The following is a 17,062-nucleotide window of genomic DNA, read 5'->3' as shown; positions in this document are numbered from 1 at the left end:
GCAATGGCGGGATCCAGACATTTTGTGAAAACTCTCGCAGCAGTGGATACCAAAGGGAAGCACTGAGAATTGAAAGTGCAGAGATCGTGCCCTGAAATGTAGATATTTCCTGCATGATTCCCTGATTGGGATGTGAAGGTAGGCCTCTTTTAGGTCTAGGGTGGCTAACCAAGCATTCTTGGACAGCATAGGTAGTAGTTGCTAGAGGGTCAGTATTTTGAATTTTGGTATCACCAGGAAAGTGTTTATAATGGATAGATCGAGGATGGGGCGCCAGGTGCCCCATTTTCTGGGTACCAGGAAGAGCCTGGAGTAGAAACCCTGGCCTATCTGTTCTGCAGGAACGTGCTCTATTGCCCATATAGAGAGCAGGGAAAGGACTTGCTTTTTGGCCTCTGCCCACTGGTTTGGAGGAAGATCTGGGAACCCTTTTGGGGTTGGTAGAGTGTCGAAAGAAAATTTGTATCCCTGGGACACTGTATTGAGGACCCAGCGGTTGTTGGTAATGGTGGCCCAGGTGCTTGCGTGGAAGAGTTTTCCTCCTAGGGACAAGTGCAGGTGGGCAGAGGGAGGGGTAGAAGTGGAGAGTCATTATGAGTTCTTACCATGAGGAGGTGGCTTAGCACTCCCTGGTTTTGAAGTGGAGTAATTCTATTGCTTTGATCTCTGCATTCCCTGTGGCTGTTGTCTGGGTTTCTGCCTCCCTGGGGTCTGGGTTGAATGGACCTGAAGGAGGCAGGAAAGGACCAATGCTTGGAGGGGCAATGCCTTACTGAACCTGGGTGATTAAATCTGTAGGAAATCCGTAACTGTCTGCATAGATTTTGCATTTTCTTCCATCTTTTTTAAGACCTCCTCTGCCTTGGTGCCAAATAAGTTGTCTTTGTGCAAGGCTGCATCCAATAATTTGGATATGACATGGTCTGGCAAGGGCTGTTCCTTAAGCTAAGCATGCCTTCTAAGGACAGAACCAGTAACTACTGCCCTGTCCTGCAAGATGCTTCTAGGGCGTCAAAGTCACAGTGTAAGGTGTTCTTAGTTACTTGACTTGCAGAATGCATTAACTCTTGTAACTCTTCATTTTCTGCACAAACAGGAAAATATTATATTTTTTTCTTTAAGGAGTTCCATGGTGTGTTGCTGAAATTTTAGCTTATGGAACTAACAATTTAATAGCAAGAGTAGCAGAGGTGTATACTTTTTTACCCCATCTGTCTAATGCTCGGGAAATCCCTATCTGAGGGGGTGGGATTCTTAGCAGAAGTTGCTTTAACTCCTTTAGGCCTTTGAGAAATAACCGCAGGGTCAGCAGTAAAACTTTTGAAAAGAAATTTGTGAGAGTCAGGGACTCTATAATATCTGTCAGGTTTCCTGGGAGAAGGAAGGAGTGTGTCAGGAGTCAAACTGGATTCCATGAAAACATCATCCACAACATCCAGGACAGGAGGAATGGCCAAGGGTCTGTGCTGTGGAAGATCTGAGAATTCCCTGAGTCTACTGAGGGTAGTTCCTGACATTTCCACTGGAAATGCTCCATTAAAGTATGTAGGGTTTCCCAAAGGAAAAGTCCTCGGGTGGAGAGGCTGAAGGAATGGATTCCTCTGCATCAGAATTCTCATAAGCAGAGAGGGGTTGCATGCCTTCATATTCAGATGCATCAGAGTCATCAGACTCCTATTCAGATAAAACTACTGGGGACAGATCTCTTTTTCTTTTGGAAGGGTTAGCTTGGCTTCCCCTGATCAGCATTATAAGGTCTTCCACCATTTTTAAGCATTTGAGACTGAGGCAAGAAAGAAGGTGCCTGAGATTGGGTCATCGATTTCTTGGGTGTGGTTCGAACCCTGGGCCTTAGAAACTTGGTAGTTTTTGAAAGAATGGTAGACACGATAGAAGTCGTTGGTCTGTGTCGAGAAATGGTAGTGTCTTCCACCACTTTTAAGCATTTGAGACTGAGGCAAGGTAGAAGGTGCCTGAGATTGGGTCGTCAGTTTCTTGGGTGTGGTACAAACCCTGGGCCTTAGAAACTTGGTAGTTTTTGAAAGAACGGTAGACATGATAGAAGTCGTTGGTCTGTGTTGAGAAATGGTAGTGCAAAATACATCCTCGGAAGCCGGTGCCTGCTCAGCGGCTCCGGACCCATCCAAGGTAGAGACATCCGCAGGATCCTTAGTCGAAGAATTTTGCAGCATACCAGACTCCAAAAGGATCTCGGTAGCGGCTTGCAAATCCACAGAAGCGGGCATCAGGGCCTGCGACAGCACCTCACTGAGGACCGGAGAACAGACGACTAGCTTAACGGTAGCATCTTTGCAAGGTTTGGATCTGTGCGGTCTGTCTCTGTCTTTATCCTTACGTTTTTTCAAAAGATCTGCTGTCAGATGGCTTACTGAAGCCATATCGGAATTCGAGGGCTGGCAGCTAAAATAACTAGCTTCAATAAGGGCCCAACTACGTATAGTTCTGGCGTTGAACAACGCACAAAAAAGGCAGTGAGGGATGTCGTGGTCTGGGCCTAAGCAAGTGACGCAGTAAGAATGAAAGTCTCGGTGTGGTATTTGCTTTCCACAGGTGAGACAATTGTTAACTTTTTCTGACATCGGTTAGAACAAGAAAAAAAGGATCCCCAATGGGGTACTTAGCTTTAGAAGACTTCAGCTTCAATTCAGAAAACGAAAACTCAGGTAGCAGCTGACTGGCACTCAAGCAAACTGCTTCAGGCTCCTTGGCAAGAAAGACTGATGGAATGGTGTCGGCTGCCTTACTTTATACTACTGATGACCTGATGTCAGTCCTGAAGCGACAGCAACCGACGAGGAAATACTAAGCCTCTGGTATTCTGGCCGACTGAGGGCTACTCTGGCAGGGATAACTCAAATGTGATGACTGCAATTGTGAAACAAGAACATCATCTGAACATTATTTGATCAGTGTTCTACCACTGTAAGTAAATGTATTTTATTTATTTTATTATATTCAAAATAAATAAATAAAAGTGGCATGGGTTCAGAAATAAGAAGTAACAACTGCATATAATATCAGCCTGCCAAGCATTAGTGCGTGCATGTTAAGTTGTAAGCTGGAAACATACATTTAATAGAAGTGTCATGCAAAATATGCAAAAACTTTTTTGTCAAAAAGGCTGCCATATCAATATTAACATGGAATGTAAATGGCATTGCAGGTGCAGACAAAAAGCAGAGCACTGAATTATATTAAGTGTAAGGTGCAAATAGCAATGTTACAGGAGACACACTAGCAAAGAAATCATTGTGTGAATTTGGTGAAGAAAGGATTTCAAAATGGACATTCAGCAGAGAATCAGAGACTAAGAAAAAGGGGACTAACAATATTGATTGCAAGAGGGGCTTCAATAGTGACAGAGGAGGAAAGAAAGAATGTTAGATCTGTGGTAATAAGGATTAGTTGAGGGAAGGAGAATTACACTGTCATGTATTTACAGTTTTTTATTATTTTTCTATTTGTTGTTTTACATTTGTTTACCAGGAAATTCCGACTGAACGCAGGTTCTTTTTCAGCAGATGCCCGGGGAGAAAAGCTCCACTATAGTCCATAAAAAACTACTATTATGGAGCTTTAGAGAATTTTGGGAGAAACACAAGTTTTAGCAAGGATCATTATTTAAGGCTGGAGACTGGACCACAATATAAAGTACAGAGGATGTATCAGTGGGATCAAAACAGGGAAAATATAACAAAATGGGATAATTTATGAAGTAGTATATGCGAACATTTGGAGTGGAAGATATTAATTCAATAGAAGAAACTCAGACAATTTACATATTCTCCAACATGTACTAATCAGGTAAGACAGGATAAAAATTATATTTCACAGGACAACAGGTATTTATTTGAAAGCTTTGAAATGCATCTAATAACTATTTTCAGATCATGCAAATCATGAACCTACAGACTATGATAAAGATGTAGGGAAATGAAGTAAAATGAGAAACTAGTGCTTTCCTATCTGTTTAAAAGACATGAATTTAAGGAATTGCTAATGGAAAAGATTTGAGTTGTTATGGAAGATGGAAATTTCTTTAGAAGGGATAGCTACGGAATAGGATAAATGAAACTGTAGTTTATAAACGTGGTAGAAATAAGAGGTTATTTTTTCAGTGACTTTGCCTGTTGTGTGATGACATGCATTGGTTGGCTTGTTGGGTTGTTATTCTACAAGGTGATTTATTACTTAATTATGGATTTGCAAAAATACATGTCTTAAAATTGCTGCTTTTTTAACTAATATAATACGAAATTACTTTTTTTTTTTTATAAATAAGGATAATTCATTAATTTGTCAAGAACACTATGAATAGTCTACTGAGAAACTGGTGCATAACCTGGAGCTTGCATCATGACTTCCTTATTATCCTGGACTGTTAAAGGTCTCAACCCAGTTTTATACCACTGCAAGCAATCCACTTTATCTTAGATGAGTATCAGTTAAACTAGAGAGGCAAAGATATGCTTATGGGTTGTTTGCCTTCTCTCGGGGGGAGGTGAAGATGATGACTGGTCAGTTTACACAGAAGTACCTTTCTTTCAACATATTAGTACGGCATGCTGACAGACTTGGATGACATGCTTTTGAAAGGGGCTTGTAGACAAGACTCCTTACTGCTGCAATTAATCGGAACACACCCTGGAACCTAGTACATAACAGCAGCAATATTAAAAGAATGGACGCTACTGCAAGATGAAAAAATGATTTGAGGGGACTGGAATACCGGTTTAGACAAGATGGAATTAAATTCTACTACTATTCTACCACTGGGGAAGGTTGTCAATAAATTTATCTCTAGCTTGGGATTAAGCTCATGTCCAGAAACTGCTAAAGTACCCCAGGGATGAAAATACAAGCTATTACTTTCATTACAGATCATAAGTAAAGGTAACCAAGGAACACAGACATTTTATGGACTCTGATTTACTTATCTTATCTGCATTTTAGATCATGTACCTTTAACCCATGTGCTGGGGTGTAAAAGGTTTGAGATAAAAACATGATTTGGAGGAACAATCTGTATTTGTGCAAGTGGGGAATTTTTCAAAAAAAGGAGTTAAATGAAATGGGTAGGTATACTGCACACTGAAATGTACCTTTGTTTAATTAGCATGTTTCAGGACAGGAGGGATTCAAGGGCTTCTTGATATCCCTTATCAAAAAGCATGAATGTATAGGGTAACCATATGAAATATTGTGATCCACTACAGCGAGTCCCAAAATACTGAATGGCTGAAAGAACGGACTTGCATACAACTCCAAAAAACATTTCTCAGAATGTTCCCTTTCCTCCAAGGTATGGCAATTTGGAACTGGTATAAGTTCGGGGGTATGGGGCTTGCACTCCTCCCTGCAAAAAGTTTAAAAGAGAAGAGCGATTTTTGAGATTCACTCTTCTATGTTTTTGGTCTTTTTTTTTTGGCTTCTCAGCACTCTGAGTACCAACATTTCAAAAAGGAGCTATCCATATGCATGGACAGAACACACTAATTGTTTAGGGACACTCATGGTAAGATGGAGAAGGCTCAACTTTACTTCCTTTGGCAGTTTCTGGATGCCAAGCATATGTTTCATGGAACAACAGATGAACTAGATGAGATCTATGTGTACAAGGCTGATTTTTGTGTAAAATGCATTTAGGAGGAGATCTTTCAAAAACTCCACATCTAAGCTTCAGTTTCCTTCCCTTAACTGTTATTAAATTAAAGAATTCAATTTCAGGGGCCGTAACAGCAACACCAGACCATATCCTAGACATTCCCAAGAGATTATAGTCAGGCTTATGCTCAGTGAAATTTCCCTTAGATGCAACTTGCTCATCTATCCACAGATACTTCTCTAACTTGCTTATGCTGAAACAGATTCCTGAAAATACTCTTTATTGACACTGCCACTGACTACTAAGGAACAGGGGGCTCAGGTGTTAAATAGGTCACCAAGGAGGAAGACCCAGTGTCAGGATGATATCCCAGTAGAAATAGATTGTGGTACAAAAACTTACTTCGCATTTCACTAAATTGGCCAATCAAATTCTACTAACAGATAAGATCCCCAAGACTTGGAAACGAGCATTATTTACAGACATGCTAAAACCAGGAAAGGATCCTACTCTGGTGAGCTTTATACTTGTGCTGGTACACAAATCGCATTTGGTAGAATCCTGAATTCCAGGGTCTGCTCTCAAGCAAGTATGTCTAGGATGCAAAGGGAACCGAGAACGTGTTCTCCCTTGTTTATGTAACATATATAACTGTGGTGTTGTCTGTTAAGAGGCTCATGGCTCTAGGTTTCCTGACTGTTTTGAAAGACTAGTGAGCTTGGATAAAGTACAGTTTTGCACCTACCATAAATGTAGATGTCCGATAGGTATGCATCTGCAGTCCTTACATATGGGTTGTCCTGCCTCAGGCAGCCCTTTGGTCGGCCGGATTCCAAAGTCTGGGTCCGGCGTCGGCTGATGTCGCCCTTTTCCCCGACGTCAGAGCGCCTGGGGTATAAAAGCGTCAGCCGACGCCATCTTCCTCAATTTTTCTTGCCCCAGATGCCAGGTGCCCTCTAATGAAGGCTAAATTTGGAGAGATGCAATAAATTCCAAACATGCACAGTAATATAAAACAAATACACCATAATAGATAACCCCAGCTAGCTAGAAAGAGGGATAAATACTCAAGGAATACCACAGAGGGGTAGGAGGGAGGGAAATCCTGACTGCAGATGCATACCTATCGGACATCTACATTTATGGTAGGTAAAAAACTGTACTATGTCCTTCAAGGATGCATCTGCAGTCCTTACATATGGGTAGAATACCATAACCAAGCTGGGGGTGGTAGGACCCAAGAAAAGGATGGTGTAGCTAAAATGTCCTGCAGGACTGCAGTAGCAAAGCCTGCTCTGGATCTGGAATATAAAGGTAAGTTGTAATGCTTGGAAAATGTATGCACGGAGCTCCATGTAGCAGCTTCTATGATGTCCTTTGTAGCCACCCCTCTTAAGAAGGCTGTGGAGGTGGCTGTGGCTCTGGTGGAATGAGGTCTAATGTTGACTGGCACAGTTTTGCCATGAAAAGAGTAACAGAATCGAATGCAATTCCCTATCCATTTTGAAATTGTCTGTTTGGAAATTGCTTTTCCTTGTACACCAGCAGCATATGCTACAAAGAGCTGGTCAGTTTTCTTGTAAGTCTTAGTTCTGTCCAAGTAGTAGCGCAACTGTCTGTGAATGTCCAGGGTATGCAGAAGTTTCTCTCCTTTATTTTGTGGATTTGGAAAGAAGGTAGGCAGGTGAATAGCTTGGTTCAGTGAGACCCTGGATACCACCTTTGGCATGAATGAAGGATTGGTTCTCAATGAGACTCTGTCCTGATGAAAAGTAATTAATGGTTGTACTGCCATGAGGGCCTGTAACTCGGATACTCTTCTTGCTGAGGTTATGGCCAGAAGGAAGGCAGTCTTCCAAGACAGGAACTGTAGTTCTGCAGATGCTGCTGGTTCAAAGGGAGGTAGAGTTAATTTTTCCAACATGAAGTTAAGGTCCCATGTAGGCACTGGTGGTTTCCTTGGAGGGTTGATGTTTTTATCCTCTTAGAAACTGCTTTAGCAGCGGATGAGAAAATACAGGTGGATCAGTGTTGTACTCTGCTGAAATTGCTGAAGCATGAATTTTTATGGAAGAGTAAGAAAGGCCATTATGGAGCATTTCTGCCAAGTATTCCAGGATATGTGGAATGCTCATTACTGTCGGATCTTGGCCCTTTGTGGAGTTCCAAGTGCAAAATCTTTTCCATTTTGCTGAATATGCCTTTCTTGTGGAAGGCCGGCGAGCTTCCTTGATATCCTTTACCCTTTTGGATAGTTTATCCAGGCGAGGAGTCAAGGTATTTTCCAGGCTGTCAGCTGCAAGGTTTTTAGGCTGGAGTGCAGAATCTTGTAATTGTGCTGTGTCAGAAAAAGTGGCCATTGTGGTAGAGGCCACGGTTTCGTGCGTGACAAGCTCCTTAACAGTGGGTACCAGTGTTGTCTTGGCCAGTCCGGAGCTATCAGAATCACTTTGTTCTGTCCTGATCTTCAGTAAGACCTTGGTCATTAACGGAAGAGGTGGAAATGCATATACTGTTAAGAGTATTCCAGCTGAAAGAGAGAGCGTCCACTTTCCATGCTTGTGGGTGGTATATCCTTGTGCAGAATTTCTTCAGTTGATGGTTGTGGTGGGAGGCAAAAAGATCTATGTCCGGCCTTCCCCATAATTGTGTTATTTGAAGAAAGGTGTCTGGGTGCAACATCCATTCGTGTGGATCCATGATGTTTCTGCTTAGGCTGTCCGCCAGTACATTGTCTTTTCCTGGTACAAACTGGGATTGCAGCTCTATATTGAGTTTTAGGGAAAGTTCCCAAAGATTCATCGCCAGCCTGCAAAGAGGGTAAGAATGGGTACCTCCTTGCTTGTTTATGTACCACATAACTGTGGTATTGTCTGTCTTTATTAGCAGGTGGCCTTGATGTAAGAAGTGCTTGAAGGCCTCGATTGAATGTATCACTGCCAGCATTTCCTTTTGGTTTATGTGCAGGCAAAATTCTGTTTGTGTCCATTGACCTTGAATGCATCTGCCCTCCATGTGCGCTCCCCATCCATGGTCTGAGGTGTCCATTGTAATGGTTTGGCTGATATTTGGTTTGCTGAAAGGCAGACCCATGTTTGACTGGCTTGCTTGAGCCTACCACAGAAATTCCTTTTGAAGGCATGGAATGAGGGGGATCAAAGCTTCTAGGCTGTGACTGTTGAGACCATAGACTCCTTAGGTACCACTGTAGTTTCCTCATATGCAGCCTTGCTTGTGGAATCAGAAGAATGCAAGATGCCATGAAACCCAGGGCCTGCAGGATTTTCCTTGCAGTCAGTTGGGTTTGTTTTGTCAGGTTTCTGAAATAATCCGGTAGTTGTTCTTGTTTTTCTTCTGTGAGAAAAGCCATTTGGGTGGTTGTATCTAGTTTTGCACCCAGAAAAATTATTCTTTGGGATGGAACAAGTCTTGATTTCTGAATGTTGACTGTGTATCGCAAAGCCTGAAGTAGGCGGATGGCATAATTCAAGTGTTTTACCAATGTTTGTTGGCTGCCCGCTTGTATAAGGCAGTCGTCCAGGTATGGGTATATTTGAATCCCCTGAAGTCTGCAATGTGCAATTACTGATGCCAGGCATTTCGTGAATACTCTGGGCGCAGTAGATAAGCCAAAGGGCAATGCTGAGAATTGATAATGCTCTGAACCTGCAAGAAATCTGAGGTGTCTTCTGCAACTTTGTCTGATAGGGACATGCAGGTATGCCTCCTTGAGGTCTACAGTTACCAGCCAGGACCCCTTGCCCAGCATGGGAAGGAGTTGCTGTAAGGTTAGCATTTTGAATTTTGGCACAATGAGGTAAGTATTTAGTGCGGACAAGTCCAGAATAGGCCTCCATTGCTTTTCTTTTCTTGGGACAAGAAATAGTCTGGAATAAAATCCTTGGCCTTGTTCTATGAGAGGAACCTTTTCTATTGCTTTCATTTGCAGTAGGTTGGAAATTTGCTTGAAAGCCTCTGTCCTTTGATTCGGTGGCAGATTTGGCATGCCTTGTCTTTTTGGTAATGTATGAAAATGGAATCTGTATCCTTTGTCTATTATTTGCAGTATCCATTTGTCCCTTGTAATAATGTGCCAATTTTCTGAGAATAAAGATAGCTTTCCGCCCAAAGGTGCTTCCTATTGAGCCCTGGTTGGCGGGGTCAAAGTCAAGTCATTGAGTTTGTCCTTGTGCAGCAGGTGTAGGTCCTGCACTACCTCTTTGGTTAGGAGGCTGCCATTGATGTCCTCTGTAGGAGCCTCTAGCTTGCCCTCTACCTCTGGCACGCCTATTTTTGCCTCTTTGAAATCTGTCTGTCTGGAAAGGACCAATTCTTAGAAGGCCAATTTCTGCTGAATCTTGGTGGTTGGACCTGGAGAAAATCTTTGACTGTACTGACTTAGCCTTTTCCTCAAATTTCTTTAAGACCTCTTGTGCCGTGGAACCAAATAACTTTTGTTTTTCCAGGGGTGCATCCAGAAGCTATACTTTAACATGATCTGGCAGTGTTTGTTCCTCCAGCCAAGCATGTCTACGTATGACTGCACCTGTCATTGCTGACCTACATGAAGCTTCCAATGCATCATAACCACACTGTAAAAAATGGTTGCTAACCTGCTGGGAGTTATGCACCAGATCCTGAAGCGCCTTGCGATCTAGGGGTTCAGGTGAGGTTAGTATTTTATGCAATTCATCTAACAGATATTCTTGATACTGTATCATATGGAATTGACAATTCAATGCTCTCATAGAAAGAGTGGAAGAAGTGTACACTTTGTTACCCCATCTCTCTAAGGCCCTGGATTCCCTTTCAGAAGGAAGTGAGTTCTTAGTAGTGGAGGTTGCAACCCCTTTAGGCCCCTGGGAAATAGTTTCTGGGTCAGCTGAGTGGCCCTTGTAAAGGAATAGATGTGTGTCCGGGACCCTGTAGTACCTGTTGGGTTTGACAGGAGCCGGAGGGAGGGAGTCTGGGGAAATACTAGACTCGGAGTACACATCCTCTATATCATTTAAAACAGGAGGAATAGCCAAAGGTATATGCTGAGGCAAATGCAAAAAAGTCCTTAACCTCTTCCTGGAATCAGAAAATTCCTAGCCTTGCCATTTAAAATGCTCTCTCATGGAGTGAAGGGTCTCCCCAAAGGACAACTCTTCAGGGGGGGAGGCCGAGGGAATAGATTCCTCTGCATCAGAATCCTCATAGGCCGGAAAGGCCTCCTCCTGGTAATCTGAAAGGGCAGAGTCATCTGAGGCCTCATCAGAGGACTGGGGATCTGTCTGCTCAACCCTGGGCCTTTTGCCTGGAAGAGGTTGAGAGCCCCTGTCTGGGTGTGGCTGAGAGCCCCTGATTAAGGAGATAAGGTCCTCAGCTAAGCTTAAAATTTGTGAACCTGTAGAGGATCCCTGAGGAATAGCCTTGGGAGGGAGAGATTTTGGCTGTTTAGCAGCTTTAGCACGAGTAAAAGCCTTAATGGACATGGATACAGGAGACCTGGCTGCCCCACGTGCTGGGGTAGTTTTATCCACAGAAATGGTGTTGGATATCTCCAGAGCACCGGTTTCAGAAGGTAATTCTAAGACCGACCCAGTGGAAGCCTCCGGTACCGAAGGTACCGGCTGTGCGGTGTCGTCGGTCGGAATCGGTAGAGATTCGGTTTCAGCAGAGACCGAGACACTAGCGGTAGGCCTGGGCGTCACCATGTGTGTCCGGAAAAGGCACTTGGGACTTCCTGAACCACATCTTTCCAATCCTCCTATTCCTGGAGTAAGGTCGTTGAGGAGCAGAAAAACACATGCCCACAGCAGAAACGGTCTTTCCATCATTCTCACTCCTGGCTAGTGTGTTTCTGACTTTTGGGCCAAAAAGTAAGGTAGCACCAACAGGAGCGTTGAAAAAGGAAGACGTGAAAGGGTCTGCGAAATCACACAAGCGCAACCAGGTGTGGCACCTGATGGCAACAACTGTAACCACTGCCATGGGCATCCCTTCATCTGTGTGCATAATAAGCAGCATGGACGAGTTTGATATCAATTGTAGGGTCGCAAGTTGGGAGGCAACTTTATCGCGTACCTCGTCAGACACTGCTAATGCCAAGGTGCCTGACAGCTCAGTGATCGGGTCCCTTTGAAAAAGGGTAAAATGTGCCAACAAATTCAACTACCGTATGGCAAAGGTCGTTGAAGCGTAGGCCCGCTTCCTGAATCTGTCCATCATCCGAGACTCTCAGGAGGATGAACAGTTGGACTCTCCACCACCACCACAGCATTTACCACTAAGTCTTTAGACCAGTGGGACTGGTCTTCTGGTGCACTAAGAATTTTGTCTGGTCTCCAGGGAATTGGCTCTATAGTGTCAGGGGCATTTCAAGCATGCTGCATGACGAGTTTGATCAATTCATGGGCAGGTGGGGTCACCCAAGAAGTAGAAGGTCGGGCACGAAAAGCCTGAAAGAAGACAGATTCTTCAGAGGAAGGGTTGGTGGGCTTCCAATCACCCCTCTGTTTCAAGATTTCCAGGATGTATCCGAAAGAGATAACTTCAGGGGGGTGACCATGAGGACCCTTTCCCTTCATAGTAGTCTGTATCCTCAGTGAGAGATTCTTCTGGAGAATCTAGGTGCTTCCTCTTGCACAATCTCTTATGCCCGGGGGCGGCTCCTCAGGGGTATGGTCTGAGGAGGACTCCTAAGAGGGGGTACCCTGCAGCAGGGTGTCTTGCTGCTCTTGTGCCCACTGCCCTGATGTAGCAGATTGTGACAGCTGCAAACCAGAGGATATGTAAATGTGACACTCTAATGGAGATGGTGCCAACTGCATGCCTGCTGAGGCAAGAGCCCTCTCCATAATCTGGAAGGCAGGACTGCCTGAAGAGAGATGGAAGTCCGGAACAGAGAAAGACAATCTGGGAACCAGGCTCACATCCCACTTCGATGAGCCCACCTCCAGAACAGGAGTCTCAAGAGGGCCTGGAACTGTCAAAGCACCCAGAACTGTAGACAGCGCCATGGAGAAAATCTGCACCGGACTAGGGATCCCGAGCCCAGCAGCCAGGTCATGGTCCCAAGGGTAGGTTGGCTCCAACTGAGCAGAGGACCACAAAGTTGGCCCCGGAGCCAAGGTGAGGTCCACCATCAGCTCCAAAGTAGGTGGCACCAGGAGCGGCATCAAAGTTGAGAGCTCCAAGACCTGCGAAGAGGTTGAAGGAGGAAGACAGGATGGAGTCCTTGGAGAGTAGACCTTGGATCTGGATGGGAGGGAAGTCTTGGAGGGAGATGAAAGACTTCTGGCCGCCAAGAGTTGATCCACTAACCTGACTACATCACGCTCCAAAAGGCTCCTGGTGGAACGAATAGACATCCCAGAGGGAGATTCTGGATTCTATGAAAGGGCTTAATTGTTGGCCATAAAAAAAGGGTCAACAGATGGGGGAGTACCTAGTCCTGGGCAGGCATTCGACCTTCAGCATCACGGTCAGCTGACCAATTGTTTGCATGGGAGGGGGAGTGACCAGTATGGTGCCGAGAGGGTCATAGGTACTGATGAAGGGGTCGGTACCATGGTAACTTTTGTCAGTTCCATAGGAGTTGTCGTTAGCACAGTGGAAGGAGTCTTAGGCACCTAAACAGTTGTCGGTGTCAATTTTGACTGTTTTGACTGTTTAGACTTCTGCTCCGAAGTAGAAACGTGGCCTTTGGACGATTTTGAGCCACGAGACTGAGAAGATGCTGGAACAGAGTGGCTCCTCTTTTTAGCTTCTTTCTTGGGAGACTTTGACATCTCCTCAGACAAAGCCACTAAGAAAAGGCATTTTAACAGCCCCTTCAGGATCATTTGTTGTGCCGCTCTGCAAGGGTCCAAGCACTAAAACCCTTGCAGAGCTCACACAGCGGTTGGATTTCTAGGTGTGCACCCCCAAACAATATATGCAAGAAAGATGCCCGTCCGAGTTGGGCATCTTTTTGCCACATCCATCACACTGCTTAAAGCCAATTGTACCTTTCTGTATTTCTGCCATGCTGTAGTTGAAGAAAAAGTATGTATAGCCAACAACTCTATCACATGTACACACTGGTAAGAGAAAGACAAGGGGATTTATTTTTTTTTAAATCGTACCATCAATGGCAGCAAAGAGAATACCCAGAAGGGGTAAGGAAGGAAGGGGGAAAAGGGGGAAATACCAACGATGGTATTACAAAATTACCAGAGGTAAGAAGGAAGGGAGGGGCTTATAACAACAATGGTAAAGTGAGAGAATAACAAAAGGGTAAAAGGGAAGAAAAATAGCACTCGCACTCAACAGAAAGCACAGTAATCAGCAAAGACTATCTTAACGACAAGTTTAAAGATAAGAACAAGCCTTAATATGGTATTTATGATGAAAAAAATTAGCACTTAGCTTGAGAGCATTGCTGATGCGTCCTAAAACTCTATGCAGCAAACAAGATTTGAGAGCATTGCTGATGCGTCCTAAAACTCTATGCAGCAAACAAGATCTGAGGAGAAGGGAAGAGAGGCACTATAGGTAGCCTTAGCTCAAGAGTTTCTGGCTGGTTCGAGTTTGTTACAACTGCCAATTCAGTTCCGAGGACGGAACAGAGACCCAAAAGTCAAGAATGAATGAAGATTGACAACATCAGATGTAATTTTTCCAGTAAAAATGCAGTAAAATGCATTCCAATTCACTTTAATAGACCTTCAAAGTAATTTAAACACAGTTTCTCCACAGAAAAAAAATATTTTAGAATGTTTAAACAAACTTTTAAACTATTAGAAACAAAAGTGTACTCATGGGTTCACAGGTGTGTACTAGGCCAATGGCCCTGGAATCTTTACAAGCCTAGCCCACAGAATTACCCTGGCATCATGCCACCTGACCTTAGTTCCCAGTGCCTCTGTAGAGTAAAGCCACTGGAGTGATCCCCGCAGTGAATTTTCTGTTTCCCATCCACTCATCAAGATTTCCCCTGAAGAGGGCCAGTGAGGTGCTCTGCTTGACATATATGGGGGAAGTCTATTCCATAGCATGGGCAGTCTCTGGGTTATGAACCTGTCCCTCCAGCATGTTCGGTTGATTGTGGTAATGAGGCTGAGGTCTCTGAAGCGTGTGGTGTGGAGGGATTGGGATTTCTTCAGATGTAAGTATAGTAAAGTCGCATGACAGTCAATAACAAAACACATTCCTACCTTAAAATACACTTTCCTAAGAGGAAAGTAAGTTTAAACAAAAATATGTAGAAGGGTTTTCCCCAAAGTAACTTTATCTGCCCAGCTATAGAACAGCACAAGATGACTGTTGATCATCGAAATCCCGAAGAAGAGTGCTCTCTAAAGTGGCAGTAATATTCTGAAAGGCTTGGTGGCAAAAAGTACAGCTGTGTACACTTACCATAAATGTAGATGTTCGAATGTATTCACTATTGCAGTCATTACATTTGGGGTTGCTCTCAGTTGGCCTGAATTCCAAAGTCTTGGGTCCTGCGTCGGTTGCTGTCTCCTCTTCCATGACGTCAGGTCGTCAGGGGTATAAAACAAGCAGCAGACGCCATTTTCTTTAGTTTTTCTTGCCCCAGATGTCAGGTGCTCCCAAAAAGGTAGTAAAAAAAAAAAAAAAAAAACTATATATATATATATATATATATATATATATATATGTGTGTGTGTGTGTATGTATATATATATATATATATATATATATATATATATATATATATATATACACACACACACATGCACACATGCATCAATATAAACTGTACCTTCATCTACAAGCAAATACACCACATAGGTTGCAGAAGATAGAGAAGGAAAGATAAACTCCAGAATGAAAGGTGGGATGGTGGGCGGGTAACCTAGACTGCAACAGTGAATACACTCGAACATCTACATTTATGGTAAGTGTACACAACTGTACTATGTTCTTCGTGTTTCACTGCTGAAATCATTACATTTCAGTAGAATCCCAAAGCTATGGTTGGGAGGCTGGAGCTAAACATCATTAGGTGTGGCTATAAGGCCCTGCAGAACTGCAGTGGTAAAGCCTGCCCTGGACTTAGAGTAGAGAGGCAAATGATAATACTTTGTAAAGGTGTGAACAGAACTCCAAGTAGCAGCCTCTAGAATGTCTTTGGTTGGTACTCCTCTGAGAAAGGCTGCTGAAGTAGCTGCAGCTCTGGTGGAATGAGACCTAATGCCCTTGGGCACAGGTTTACCATGGTGTAAGTAGCAGAAATGAATGCAGTGGGTTATCCACTTTGAAACAGTCTGCTTTGAAATAGCCTTTCCTTCTGATCCTGCAGCATATGTCACTAGTAATTGCTCAGTTTTTCTTAGAGCTTTACTCCTGCTAAAGTAGAATCTTACCTGTCTGTGTACGTCTAAGGAATGCAGAATTCTCTCCCCCTTGTTCTGCGGATTTGGATAAAAGATTGGCAGATGAATAGTTTGGTTAAGAGCCACAATGGAAACCACCTTAGGCATAAATGTTGGATTTGTCCTTAGACACACCCTGTCTGGGCAAAATATGATAAAAGGCTCCACAGCCATGAGGGCCTGTAGCTCTGAGTCTTCTTGCTGAAGTAATTGCTAGTAGAAGAGCTGTTTTCCATGATAAGAACTTTATATCAGCAGTAGCAGCTGGTTCAAATGGAGGCAGGGTGAGCTTTTCCAACACATAATTGAGGTCCCATGCAGGTATTGGTGATCTTCTAGGAGGCCTTAAATTTTAGGATCCTCTAAGATACTGCTTTAGTAAAGGATGAGAAAAGATTGGTGGCTCTGAATTGTAATGAGCCGAAATGGCAGAGGCATGGATTTTAATTGATGAGAAAGATAGGCCTTTGTCAAGCATCTCAGTCAAGTATTGTAATATTCTGAGGAATATCTGGTTCTGCTTTATCAGTTCCTTGTGCTTGATTCCATGCCATAATCTCTTCCATTTATCAGCATAAGATTTTCTAGTACTAGGCCTTCTGGCTTCCAAAATGACATCCATCACAGCTTTACTGAGAGGTGCTGGTTGTATAACTACATGATCAGCCATGCTGCCAGGTTCAGTGTCTGGAGTTGATTTTGCAGGATCTGATTATTTTGCTGGGACAGTAGTTGAGGTCTTTGAGGTAAGGTCCAAGCTGGGTATTGAGACAAGTTCCTTAGGATTGGGTACCAGTATTGGTGGGGCCAGTCCGAGGCAATTAGTATCACCTTTGGTTTCTCTTGTCTGACTATTAGGAGGACCTTGGGAAGAAGAGGCAGTGGAGGAAAGGCGTAAATTGATAGGTTTTTTCAACTGAAGGATAGGGCCATCCACTTTCCATGCTTGTCTGTGACAAAGTCCTTGTGCAGAATCTTTTCAATTGATAATTTTGAGGGGAGGCAAATAGATCTATGTCTGGGCTCCCCCATTTCTTTGTTATCATGCTGAAGACTTGTGGATTTAGTT

The 17,062-nt window shown here is 43.6% G+C and overlaps 1 protein-coding gene across 1 annotated transcript in view; it reads right to left on the bottom strand.

Annotated features, from left to right (window-relative positions):
- The window catches only part of MBTD1 (mbt domain containing 1), a gene marked incomplete in the record, with an annotated part of 2,241,711 nt that overhangs the window by 808,189 nt on the left and 1,416,460 nt on the right, over positions 1–17,062 (bottom strand).

The sequence above is a fragment of the Protopterus annectens genome, chromosome 10.part0 (assembly GCF_019279795.1).
Source record: "Protopterus annectens isolate FY-2018-M chromosome 10.part0, PAN1.0, whole genome shotgun sequence".
Classification (NCBI taxonomy): domain Eukaryota; kingdom Metazoa; phylum Chordata; order Ceratodontiformes; family Protopteridae; genus Protopterus; species Protopterus annectens.
This window is presented reverse-complemented; position numbering and strand designations above follow the sequence as displayed.